We start from the raw sequence: 14,133 nt of genomic DNA on the forward strand, positions 1-14,133 counted from the left end.
ACAAAAGGGTTTACAACAAGACGTTTACATGCCACGAATATGGTGGCTATTACAAACAATCGGCCAATACAACAAGTTAAGAATGGGAAGCGGCGAAGGCGAGTCAAGTGGGCCCCGAGACCATGACGTCCACCATTGGTCTTGCCCCGAAGACGGTGGAGTGCTCCCATGCCACTTCGCCCTCCCTTCTTGAACCGGCCGCCACACGAAACGCGGGAACCAACAAAGGCGAGTCAAGTTGGCCCCGAGACCATGACGTGCATTGTTGGTCTCACCCCGAAGTCGGTGGAGTGCTCCCGTGCCACTTCGCCCTCACTTCTCAAACCGGCCGCCACACGGAACACTCTCCATCGAGGAGAAGGAGACAAGCCACCAAATGCCGCCACCGGAATGCAGAAGATCCACTGTCGTAGAAACCCGAACTAAACCAAACTCTCACACAAAGAAAAGAAGAGAGTAACACCAAAAACCCCAAAATCATGAAACCAAGATAAACACCAAGAAACACGAAACCGTAAATCTCCTATGAACTCTCACAAGATGAAGAACCAATATGAAACACTAAACCTCCACTCAAGAAGAACCCCAAAGACCTCAAGAAGGAGAACCCTAAAAGAGGAAGAAGAAGAAGAAACTACATAACCCTAGTGAAGGAGATGAAAGAAAAGGGAAACCCTAGATCTAAGTGGTGCACCCTTCTAACACAAAATGGGCGACCCCTTCAAAAGAAACCCCTCCCTCCTTTTATAGTCCAAGGAGGGAAGGACGTTGTTGTTGTTGAGGTGTAATATAACAACATTTCTTTACATTCCACCAATTCTCTAAGAAAGTGGTGTCCAATCGGATATGCTTGTTTGGATTAGTGATCTTAGGATTTGTTAATAACTTAATACATGATTGGTTGTCACAAAATATCTTCATGTCCATAAGCTTAAAGATGTCAAGTTCTTCGATTATGGTTTTGATCCACAATCCTTCTTTGGTCGTCAGAGTGGTTGCCACATACTCAGCTACAATGCTTGAAAGCGCTACAAATATTTGTCGTTTGTGTTTCCAAGCGATTGCGGCACCACCAAATATAAAAACCATGCCTAATGTTAAGTGGGAGGTATCAAGATCCCCCCCCCCCCCCCCCCCAAATCCGAATCCGTCCAACCAACTAGAGAAGTCTTGAGCTATTCACTAGGTTGTGACGAATTCTAGGATTGGAAGCTTCGATATATGAGACCCATATCCTTCAAGTTGGTATATTGGAGATATCATAGAACATGTTTAAGAGCTTGCCAATGTGCAAGTTTAGGATTTTGCATAAATCTAGAAAGAAAACTTGCACAATAAGAAATATCGGGACGAGTGCAACTCACAAGATAACTTATACTGCCTAAGCTTGGGCAATAAGGGAGTGATTTCATAATTTGTTCTTGTTAAATTGACATCAGGCATGGAACCGTTGTCGCGAAGATTCTCGAGCTTCTTGTCCGGGCGGGACTACAGGGGTCTCAAACTAGGGAGTGAGCACGAGCACACCACCACACACCACACACCACATGAACCAAGGACCAAGTACCATGAAAGTGAACCGCACTAACACCACGAACCTCGAAACATCCGAATAGCAAGCACACGGGCTCGCAAAGACGAACGGGGTGCAACGCCGAACTAGCGAGCCTCAGGCTCATGAGCACCGCCAACAACTCAAGCACTTTGAGTGCCAACACCAACACAAGGTCGCGGACACACCTCAAAGAGGAGAGGGTGAGAGAGAGAGAGAGAGAGAGAGAGAGAGAGAGAGAGAGAGAGAGAGAGAGAATGAGAGAGTTCAAGCACCTCAAGAAACCCCAAAAGAAAGAAGAGAAGAAAAAGTAGTAGAAGCAAAAACCCTAGTATGGTGAGGAGAAAGAAGGAGCCCTAGATACCAGCCTAGAGGAAGATGAGAGAAGAACCCATTAACCCTAAACCCAAGATGAAGTAGGAGTAAAGAAACTAGTTAGGGAAACCCTAACGACACACCTCCAACTCAAGATGAGGGACCACCAACCCTCGAAAAGAAAAGAAAGGAAGATGAACATGAAACCCTAATGGTCTACCTCTAAAGCCCAAAATGGCCGACCCTAAATAAATCCTCTTCTCCCATTATAGAATAAAAGAGGCGCCTCTCTCAACATTAAATGCATTGGCTATTTATTCCCTTCAAAAAGTAATTGACCTGTGAAACCTCCCTTTTCCTCGTTTTCCACCTTTGGCCATGCCACATCACGACACCATCATAGGAGTCGAGATTGTCTTGCAATCAACCATCTCGAACTTTTGAAGAATATCATCCACCAATTTTCGTTGTGTTAAGGTTAGAGTTCCTTCTATGAGATTGAGTTACCTTGATTCCAAGACAATATTCGAGAGGTCCAAGATCTTTCATCGGGAACTTCTCTTTTAATCGATTTATTGTCTTCCTTATTGAAGCGATAGAATTAGAAGTAATCAGTAAATCATCCACATAAACATGAATAATTACATAGACAGTGTTACCATATAGGTGTACGGGAGGGTTAAGGTGTATTATGTAAGGTGTAATGTGTAACATGAAATGTTAATGTGTAAGTGTGAGGAAGAGTGTGTACACATGCACATTTGGCTTTTTGTGTGCATGTGTACAAATGTGAGAGACAGGAGTAAGTAGGTGTAATACCCCCATTTGGCTTTTTGTACTGTCTTCATCTTGTACTATATAAACCCCCCACCCATGGTGCATGAAAAACAGGGAAGAATGATAGTGAAGTTACCCCCCTCAATTTGTGTCTGATTTTCCCACTCATTCTCTCTTGGTGTGTGTGTATCTCTCTCTCTCTCTTGCCTAACGTTCAAACCCCCTTGGGAGGGGGGTGGAGTCGTTCTTGGCTCCAGCCCCCACCCATCAACACATGGCATGTCCTAAAGCCGACCCTCCCAAGAGAAGAAGTCTCTCTCTCACCGTGTTTGTCTATGCAGGATACACTCACTCTCCCTCTCCATCACTAATCTCTCTCTCCCTCTCTGCATGTTTGTTAGCCTCTATGTTAGAGAGTGTGGTTTGTGCATGGACGCTCTGTGTGAGAGCCAACCTGCGATGGCTATGGCAACAGAGCAAGAAGAACACCTATTAGATTTGGAAATCATCTATTCATCCTCTCTCTCTTTGATACTCCCGTGAAAAAGAAGGCTATGCATATAAACAATGTACCTAGTGTTGCAACTATTGCTTATAGTCTTGATAAGAAGGCTATAAGCGTTGGTATTTGTGCATCACAACCTCATCTTGAAACGTGTTGTTGCTATTCAACATGAGAGGCAAACAGAGCCGACTGACAACTAGTTGGACAACGACAGTCGGATAGAGAGATAGTTGGCTATAGAAATAGTCGGCGGCCAGAGATGGCCTAGAAAGCTGGCGAGAAGAGCTCGGGCCAGCTAAGATAGCCAGAGAGCTCGGCCGAGACAATGGACCAAATGGGGTTGGCCGGACAAACGGTCTGGACACTGTCAGACAAAGACGGGTGACACGAAAACAACCATAGATAAAGTCGGACAGCCGAGTGATATCCGGCCGAGAGAGTGATGGCCGAGGGACAACTGTTTGAGCGCCATCTGAGAGATGGTCGAGCTAGTGACAACTAAGGACAACCATTCGAGCGCCAATTTAGGTCATATTCTCATTCTCTCTCGGTGCGTCTCTCTACCTTTGTCCCCACGCATATAAACCCCCTTGGGAGGGGGGTGGAGCCACCACCCATCAACAGATAACGCCTTCCTTGCGAATATAGATATCCGGTTCGGCTTGAAGAGGAATGAAACCGATAGAAATAAGGTAAGTATGTATTTGAAATGGCACATCTGCAAAGATTGTTTTAGACCATACAATGATTTGTGGAGTTTACAAACATAGTTCGAAAATTGAGGATCTAAAAAATGACTTGGTTGCTCCATATAAATCTCCTCCTCGAGACCTCCATGTAGAAAAGCGGTCTCAATATAGAGATGATGGAGTTCGAGGTTAAGGCTAATAGAAATTGAGAACATTAACCGAAGAGGCACCATCTTTAAGGTAGGTGCAAAAGTATCTTTAAAATCTATGCCCAGGATTTGTGAAAATCCTCTAGCAACAACACGTTGTTGTGAAGTACGAAAGCTTCACATTAAAAGTCTACTGTAATAAGATAAATACGTAACTAAAATAAAATAAACGTTGATAATATTTTATACATAAAGATAATATTAACAACACACAGTATGATAATATTATACATTATATGTAGAGGTAAATAAATAAATATATATGTTATATTACATAAACGAAAGAGGACTTGAGCTAACAAACCCCGCCTTATGATACTCAAACCTTACCATTTAGCCTAACTAATAATTTATAAGAGATTATATGCGTTCTTTTATTTGAAGTAATATTTTATAGTCTAAACCATGTAATATACTACATGCACACCATATAGCATATCACATGGGCAAAAGAGGACTTGAACCAACAACCCCAACCTTATGGCATTCAAATCTTACCATTTAGCCTATACTTGTGATATATAATATGTTGTACTATTGTATGATTTAAACCATGAAATGTACTTACTACATGTGCACCATATAGCACACATGCAAAAGCCTCTCTACATGTGCACCATATAGCACACATGCAAGAGCCTCTCTGCATGTGCGCCACATGGCCCACATGTAGAAACCATCTCTTCCCTATAAAAGGAGAAGGGAGTATGGTCACAAGGGATATCAAGGAATTGATCAATCATATTGAATAGAATTATTGTATGGAATTGAGCGAAATTATATTGTAAGAGATATCATAATAGAGAAACAGGGAGAGAAGGTAAAAGCTATATTCAATCTTCAAAAGACAAGAGAAGAACTAGTTTGGCGACGGTGGTGCTCAACTCGCAACGAAAAGGTGGAGGTTCGAGTCTTATCCTCATCGAAAGATAGAAGGGAAGATAGTGGTCTACTATCAAGAAAGAGAAGAGCGACTACCTTGTGAGACAAAGTTCGATGGTTCAACAACGCCTGCAACCATTTTGTAACTCTTTCATGAAATAATTATAAATTTCTTACATTCCCTCAATTATCCCTTTACATCCTATCTTGTCATATCTTGTTGATCACTATTTATCTATTTCTACTCTTTCGTCTCTTCTGTCCAAAATCCCAATGATTCCTTCCTCACTTTCACGTTATCTTCTGTCGACGCAACGCTACGCTTCTAGGCAAGCCACGCCACGACAACGTGCCTTAAATCAAACCACAACGCCATGGGCGTTAGTTTTCTAGGTAAGGACCCATTTGCATGAAATGACATTTCGATCTTGGGGGCATGGAACTAAGGTCCAAGTCTTATTTCGATTTAAAGCACCCATTTCGGCTTGCATTGTGGCCTCCCATTGTGTAGCATCGTGACCATGAGGGGCCTTCTCTAGTGGTAAGTCAAAAACTTGATCATGATCATCCATAAAGTCATCATCAATATCATTATTGTCGACATCAACCAATAACATTTCAATTGGTTCAGTAATCTCCATAAGCTCATTAATATTCTTAAATTTTCTTTTGATTGTAGGTTTTCTTCATTTTAATTGTTGAAAATACTCTTCATCCTTAATATTTGAGTGTGGTGAAGCACTAAGAATTGAGTTCTTAGAGAAATTTGCATGTGAGACATCCTTATTAGTTCCTCTAGGGTCGTTGAAATTATCAGCAACTTTAGGGGAGATATCAAGAGAGGATGAAGACAACAAAACATGAGCTAGAGTTGATTGACTTTCTTTAACATGTTCGCGTTCACAAGTGGAAGGACCGTGCACAAATGGAAGGATAAAGAATATTTCATCTAATCTTGGGGCATTTTTGGCCATTTCACAAAACACCTTGATACCAGTATCACATGTTCTCGAAAACTTGATAAAAATGCTAAAAATTTCACCATTTGCTAAAATTGGGAATTGTCAAAATTTGGCCAAATACGAAAACTAACTTTGTGTATTTTAAAGGAAAAATGACAACTACTAATTTTTTAGATCTTAAAGAAATCAAAAGCAAAAGATTTCAAAACAATCAGCTTTTATCATTGAATAAAATGTTGTCTAAATCTGTTACATATCTTGCACAAAATATATACATTCATGAGTTATTTGCATCACGGTAATGACTCCGTTCATGAGAGTCACTATTATAGCTAATATACAATTATGACTCTTCATCCTCATTTTCAAATGTACCAATCAAAGCATTTTCTTCATCTAAAACCAGATGGTGTCTCCAAATTATGTGCACTAAATCTGGTTCACCTTCAATCTAGGACACCTTCTAAACTTGGTAATTTCTCTTTTATTATTTCTATCGTTGACATCCTTAAACATCCAACTTTTGTCAGTGTAAAGTCATACACAATTATTACCTTCGACACAGTTATTCCAAAAACAAATATTTCATTACAATTTGATACAATGTAACGAATTTAGATTGCAATACAATTTGATACTCAGGTTCAAAATGTTTTGATCACAATTGGTTGGATTCTTAGTATCGAGTTCAGGTTTAACGTTTATTTTTATTTTTATTTCTGTAACTATCGAATTGTGATGAAAGCATCACAATTCAAAACCTAAATTGGATACTAACTCAGATTGTGATGAAAACACTCTATTTTCATCACAACTCAATACTAAGTATCGAGTTCAAGTTCAAAGGTTTTTTTTTTTCCAATTTTTTTCCAATTTTTTGAAAAAGAGTTGAAAACAAATTGGAAACAAATAATCTTTAAACCTAGTATCGAGTAGTGATGGAAATAGAGTGTTTTCATCACAATTCGATACTTAGTCTTGAATTCAGGTTTCGAATTGTGATGCTTTCATCACAATTCGATACTTACGAAATAAAATAAAATAAAAAACTTTAAACCTGAACTCGATACTAAGTATCGAATTGTAATGAAAACAACCTATTTTCATCACAATTCAATACTTAGTATCGAATTCAAGTTTCAAGAATTGTGATATTTTCATCACAATTCGATACTTAGTACCGAATTTAGGTTTAAAGTTTTGAATTATTATTTTTTTCGAAATAAAATAAAAACTTTGATCCTAAGTTTGATACTAAGAATCGAATAGTGATGAAAACACTTTGAACCCGAGTATCGAATTGTACTGCCATCTGAATTCGTTACATTGTATCGAATTGTACTGAAATCTCTGTTTTAAAAATAATTGCGTTGATGGTAATCATTGTGTATGACTTTACACCAACAAAAGTTGGATGAGCAAGTGACTTTCATTCACATGAGGATTAAAGCCTTAACGTTTTCACCATGGATCGCATGAACCAATTCCTCCATTAATTGGTGAACTTAGGGAGCTTATTGATTTGGTTCAGGAGCTAGTAGAGGACCCTACTATTGCTATGCTATGTGGGGTAGATACTATTGCACAAATTTTCGAGGAGAGTTCTCAAAAGGAAGAAGAGGAGAGCAGTGTGGATAGCCGAATAACTGTGTGATATGTTTGAAGGATGCATTAACGTTCACATCTAGGTTTTTGACAGTTTTGATAGTTCATGAATATTGTGTACATTTTTGGATTTCTGACTTTATGGATGTTGATGAGCACTAAATTTATAGATGTTGATGACACTTCTAGAACCTACATCTCCTCAAGATAGTAAAACCATTAATCTTTTTTTTCTCTTTGAGTTAACCATTTTAATTGTCCTTAAGTTAACCATATTTCATATCTGCAGACCATCAACATTTAAACATTTATCGAAAAACTATTGAATTTTAGAAATGATCATTTCGACACTTTTTAAATCTCAAAAAAGCGGCGAATTTTATATGTTATTTACGACATGTGATACTGGTGTATCAACTTTCTGAAAATTGCCTAAAATCACAAATTATAAAAGGAATCTAATAATGGAATGCGCGATCCTTCCACTTCTAAACACGAACTTGTTCTTTGTTCATTTGATGAAGTTTGTCCATCAGTGAATTTGATTGTTGTTGTTGTTGTCCACCATCTTCATCTTTACTTGATTGATTTGGATGGTAGTGGCGGACACTCGATTTAAATGGAATTTGATGATGATAATGTGTTACTTCACTTTGAATTGTTGCATCCTCAACAAGCTTTTGCACTCGTTCTCTAGTAATAGTGCCTTTGTGCTCTTTTCTATGCGAGATATTCAAAGGCATTAGCAAGTTTGTATTAATATTTTGATGAGAATGTTCTACCTTGGTAGGGAGATTTGATAAGAGACCCTCCTTATCGAATGTAACCGATCGACTAAATAAAAATTTCTTTGTCTTGAGATCAAATAATTTGTAGGCTTTGACTTTGGTCGATTCTCTATAACCAACAAAAATTCCTTTTCTAGCATGTGGATCTAATTTTCTCCTTTTCTCTTGTGGAATATGATCGTATGTCGTGACACCAAATACAGAAAGGTGCGAAAGATTTGGTTTATCATCAAAGCACATTGCATATGGAGTATTCAAACCAAGAGCTTTATGAGGTGATTGGTTTTTGTTGAGAATCAAGCTCAACTTGGTCTAGTGTGTGAACTCACCTTGAGAGTGAATAGACACTCCAACGGTCAAGAGTCACCATTATGTCACCTCTTTGTATTCTAGCATTTAGTATGAGTCATAGAATCATATTCTATGACACATAACTTATGAGCTTTCACATTCCCTATGCTCCATGAGTCTTGTAGTTAATGAAGAGAGAGGGTGACTATATAAAGCACCCTCCTCCCACCTTGTATTGTGTTGAGTCTTTCTCCTTTGTTAATATACTTTTACCTTGCGTATTCTCTGTGTCTTATTCCTTGTCTCTCTCACTCACTCACTCTCTCTCATACACACACATAACTCATATCTCTTCCGCTTCACAAGAATCCATATCCGATTCTTTACATGGTATTAGGGCGATTTGGTAGCTCGATCTAGCACATTCGCCTCATCGTGATCGTGTGTTGTGCTCCACGCTTACGACCAAGAACCAGCTCATCGCTATCGTAGCTTCGCTACATGGCTCGCATTCAAAGAGAGAAGAAGAAGAAGAAGAAGAAGAATCGACATAATGAATCCTCAAATGGGGAGCGCTCTCCCTACCGAGAAGTTGGATCGAAACAACTTCGCATCTTGGGAGTACAAGATGCACCAATACCTTGTCAGACAAGGCTATTGGAGCTACATCAAAGGAGCGCATGAAGACCGACCCGCCGAAGCGGCTCCCGGATACGCGACATGGGAGCAAGCCGCAAGCCGCGTGATGTATTGCTTGGTGACATGTGTTCACGATCACATGCTCGGCTACAATCGCGAAGCCAAGACGCCAAAGGAGGCATGGGAAAATATATGAAAGATTTTCGCGGCAAACACGACCCCGAGGAAGCTTCAACTCCGCCAAGAGTTGAACAACATTCAACAAAGGGACATGTCCATCACGACATACACCTCGAAGATCAAGGAGCTTTGCGATTCGCTCGGCTCAATAAGCGTAAATATCGATGATGATGAGATGGTTCAAATATGCCTCTGCGGCCTCGCACCACGGTTCGGCACAATGCAAACCGCCGTTCTAGCACGGGAGAAATCTCCCTCCTTCTTTGAGCTCCAATCAATGCTATTGGTCAAAGAAAACCACATGCGTACAAGGAGCAATGAGTCAGAAGGCCACATGCTCTACACGCACTCGAACGGAGGAAGAGGACGCGGACGGTCGAGAGACCGATTCGGCCAAGGACAAGGCGGACGAGGTCCGACCTACGATAACAACTCCCAATTTCAGCCGCAAAATGGAAGCCAACGAGGAACCTTCGCAAGAAGGGAGAGCTTCCACTCCGGCCCGAGCCATCAAAACGCAACCGAATGCGGATATTGCGGAAAGCTCGGCCACCACGAAGAAGAGTGTCGAAAGAAGATGCGTGAATCGGCTTCCACAAGCCGACAACTCACGAATTACACGCACAATTCCAACTACGAAGAGTATAGCGGAATGTACGGGCACAACTCCGACTACGAGGATCGTGGCGGAATGTACGCATAGAACTCTGTCTGTGGCGGAATGTTCATGATGAAACATAGAGCAAACTCTATGTCGGCCTCTACCTCAACTAGTGCCCTCAATCCGGAGGACGTATGGTTTGTTGACTCCGGAGCCTCAAACCATATGACATCTCATAAAGAATGGTTTCTCGAACTTCGAGAGCCGGAGCGACCCGGTTATGTCGAAACCGGAGATGACACTACGCACCCGATTCAGCACATCGGCAATGTTCCGTTTGGAAAAGAAGGTAAGCAAAATTACATTAAAAATGTCTTGCATGTACCGACCATTACGAAGAATTTGGTCTCCGTCGGCCAAATTGTAGAGCAAGGGATGCAAGTTCGATTAAATAAAGGCGGTTGCTTCATCGAAAAAGAGGGCCAACTCATCGCACGCGGACGAAGAGAGGGTCAATGGTTCATTCTCGACCCACACGAGATGAAATCGGCCATGTTCGCAAAGGGCATGAAAGCCGACTCCAACATAGAGTTGTGGCACAAGCGAATCGGTCACATCAATCTCAACAAACTCAAAGCAATGAAATCGAAAGGAGTCGTCATCGGACTCCCGACATTCAAAGAAAAGGAGATTGAAGGTGTATGCAAAGCGTGCCAATTCGGCAAGCAACACCGACACCCATTCCCAAAAGAGCGGAACGTGAGCAAAGGTCTACTCAACGTAGTCCATTCCGACGTATGGGGACCGGCGTCTTGGCGGATGCCGATACTACATGCTCTTCATCGACGACTTCTCTAGGCACACTTGGATCTACCCGATGCGGCAAAAGAGCAAAGTGTTCGGACACTTCCAAACATTCAAGAATGAAGTCGAGAAAGCCACGGGCCGACATGTACGTTGCCTTCGATCGGATGGCGGCAAGGAGTACTTCTCGGACGATTTCACAGCGTATCTCCGAAAGGAAGGAATTCGGCGAGAATTCACTTGCTGACACACTCCGCAACAAAACGGGGTAGCTGAGTGCAAAAATCGACACATCCTCGAAGTAGCGCGGGCTATGATGAACGAGAAGCATATGCCCAAGTCATATTGGGCCGAAGCTACAAATACGGCCGTCTACCTAATAAACCGGTGCACAACATCCGGCGTGCACGAGGTCACTCCGCACAAAAAATACTTCGGAAAGAAGCCGGACTTATCGCACACCCGGATATTTGGCGCGATAGCGTACGTGCACATCCCCGACGAGCAATGTCAAAAGCTTGACCCAAAGTCGGAGAAATGTATCCTAATAGGATACTCACTAGAGAAAAAGGGGTACAAGTGCTACAACCCTTCAACTCAAAAATCTCAAGTAAGTCGAGACGTCGTTTTTGACGAGTCCGCATCTTGGTACACACCAGAGACGACTTCGACCTCGACTCCGCTCGACCCGGAATTCGTCGAACAAGAAATAGAGGATGAAGATCATTTTACACGCATGTTCGAAGAAAGTCCAATCACTACCTGACTGAGCGGACCACAAGAGCCTTTGAGCGATCAAAGCACATCACAGCCTAGCCCGAAGATGGACAAAGGCAAGGCAAAAATGGCGGAATACGCAGACGATCGCTTCGACGACGATGAGTCGACTCACTCACTCGACAGTGAGTTCGACAGCTTCGATGAACCAATCGGAGCTAAGAAAGCCCTCATCTCTGCAAATTAAAAGCTCCGTCCCTCCACCTGTGAAAAGAATCCGGTCAGCCGATTCGGCTACAACGACTACATGGCATATCACTATGCCTTTATGATGCAAGTGGCGACAGTACGCGAGCCGGAAACATTTTCCGAAGCAGCCAAGGATCCGCGATGGATTGAAGCCATGAACGAGGAGATGCAGGCACTATGCAAGAACGAGACATGGGATCTCATTCCCATCTCACCACACAAAAAGGCGATCGGATGCAGATGGATTTAAAAAGTGAAGTACAACGCTGACAGTTCCGTCAACCGCTACAAAACGCGACTCGTAGCGAAAGGTTACGCCCAAACTCACGGAGTTGACTACGAGGAGACCTTTGCCCCGGTGACAAAGATGACGACGGTGCGAACCGTAATTGTGCTTGCCGCGGCGAAAGGGTGGCACCTCCATCAAATGGACGTCAAGAACGCCTTTCTACAAGGCGAATTAGAAGAGGAGGTGTACATGATACAACCACCCGGCTTCAACTCGAGCACCCATCCGAAAGCGGTATGCCAACTCAAGAAGCCACTCTACGGCCTCAAGCAAGCACCGCGTGCTTGGCATTCGAAGATAATGCAATATCTTCATCAAATCGGCTTCCGTATGTCAAAATCGAACAACTCCCTCTACATACGAAGCAATTCCACAAGTCCGATCGTCATCTTATATGTGGATGACCTAGTCATTGGAGGTGAGCATCTCGTCGAAATCAATAACGTCAAATCCCTCCTTTCCGATAAGTTCGAGATGACGAACATGAAGGAGCTCCACTACTTCCTCGGCATCGAGGTAATTCGGACTCCGGCCGGAATCATGATCTCTCAATGGCACTACATCCTCAACTTGCTATACAAGTTCGGGATGGCTGAGTGCAAATCCACGGCAACCCCGCTCGATCGCAATCTCAAACTAGATGCGAACTATGGCACCAAAGTGTGCCAGCCGACTCAATATCGGCAACTCATCGGGAGTCTCATCTACCTCATGATCACACTACCCAATCTCAGTTATCAAGTTGATCTCCTTAGCCAATTCATGCAAACACCGCGTGATACTCACTTGGATTGCGCTAAGCGAGTTCTACGATACGTGAGCAGCACAATGGATTGTGGCATCCTCTACAAGACCGTGATGCCAATACAACTCGAGGGGTACACTGACGCCGATTGGGCCGGCTACAAAGCCGATAGAAGATCAACCTCCGGATTTGTTTTCTCCCTCGGCAGCGGAGCAATATCCTGGAGTAGCAAGAAGCAGCCTATCGTCGCTCTTTTGTGTACGGAAGCGGAATACAGGGGCGCAGCCGTAGCTGCGTGTCAAGTCGTATGGCTCAAGAGGATTTTGAAGGATTTGGGCGTACCCATCAAGGATCCGACTTCCCTTTACTGCGACAACATGAGCAGTATCTATCTGGCTTGGAACCCGATGTTCCACACGCGGACAAAGCACATCGAAGTGCACTATCACTTCATCCGAGAGCGCGTTCTAGCTGGCGATGTCGACCTACAACACATTAGTACAAATCTTCAAACGGCCGACATCTTCACTAAAGCCTTAGGAGCCAACAAGCTATGACAATTCATGACCCATCTCAGATTGACAATCCCTGACCTACCAAGCTTGAGGGGGAGTACTTAAGACATTACGCAATAACGCGTGGATTTCGCAAGCTGCACACACTACGCAAGAACGCGTGGATTACGCAACCACACAACGAAGCCGCAAAGAGCCGATTTACCGCGCAAAGCCGCAAAGAAAGATGCAAGTCGAAGCACAGACTTCGCAACTACGCACAACGCAAGCTGGAGCACGTAAATGCGAGTCAACGCGGACTTCGGAACGCCAGTCGAAGCGGATTTCAGATACCGTCTGAAACCGACCTGGCTTGAGCTTGAGGGGGCGTGTTGAGAATCAAGCTCAACTTGGTCTAGTGTGTGAACTCACCTTGAGAGTGAATAGACACTCCAACGGTCAAGAGTCACCATTATGTCACCTCTTTGTATTCTAGCATTTAGTATGAGTCATAGAATCATATTCTATGACACATAACTTATGAGCTTTCACATTCCCCATGCTCCATGAGTCTTGTAATTAATGAAGAGAGAGGGTGACTATATAAAGCACCCTCCTCCCACCTTGTATTGTGTTGAGTCTTTCTCCTTTGTTAATATACTCTTACCTTGCGTATTCTCTGTGTCTTATTCCTTGTCTCTCTCACTCACTCTCTCTCTCTCTCATACACACACATAACTCATATCTCTTCCACTTCACAAGAATCCATATCCGATTCCTTACAATTTTGAAGGTAGCAAGCGGTTGTGATTGCCTCTTGCCAAAATGTGCAGTCGCGCA

The sequence above is a fragment of the Azolla caroliniana genome, unplaced genomic scaffold (genome assembly GCF_043228905.1).
Source record: "Azolla caroliniana isolate FFs.n. ecotype wild unplaced genomic scaffold, voAzoCaro1.0.p SCAF_17, whole genome shotgun sequence".
Taxonomy (NCBI): Eukaryota; Viridiplantae; Streptophyta; class Polypodiopsida; order Salviniales; family Salviniaceae; genus Azolla; species Azolla caroliniana.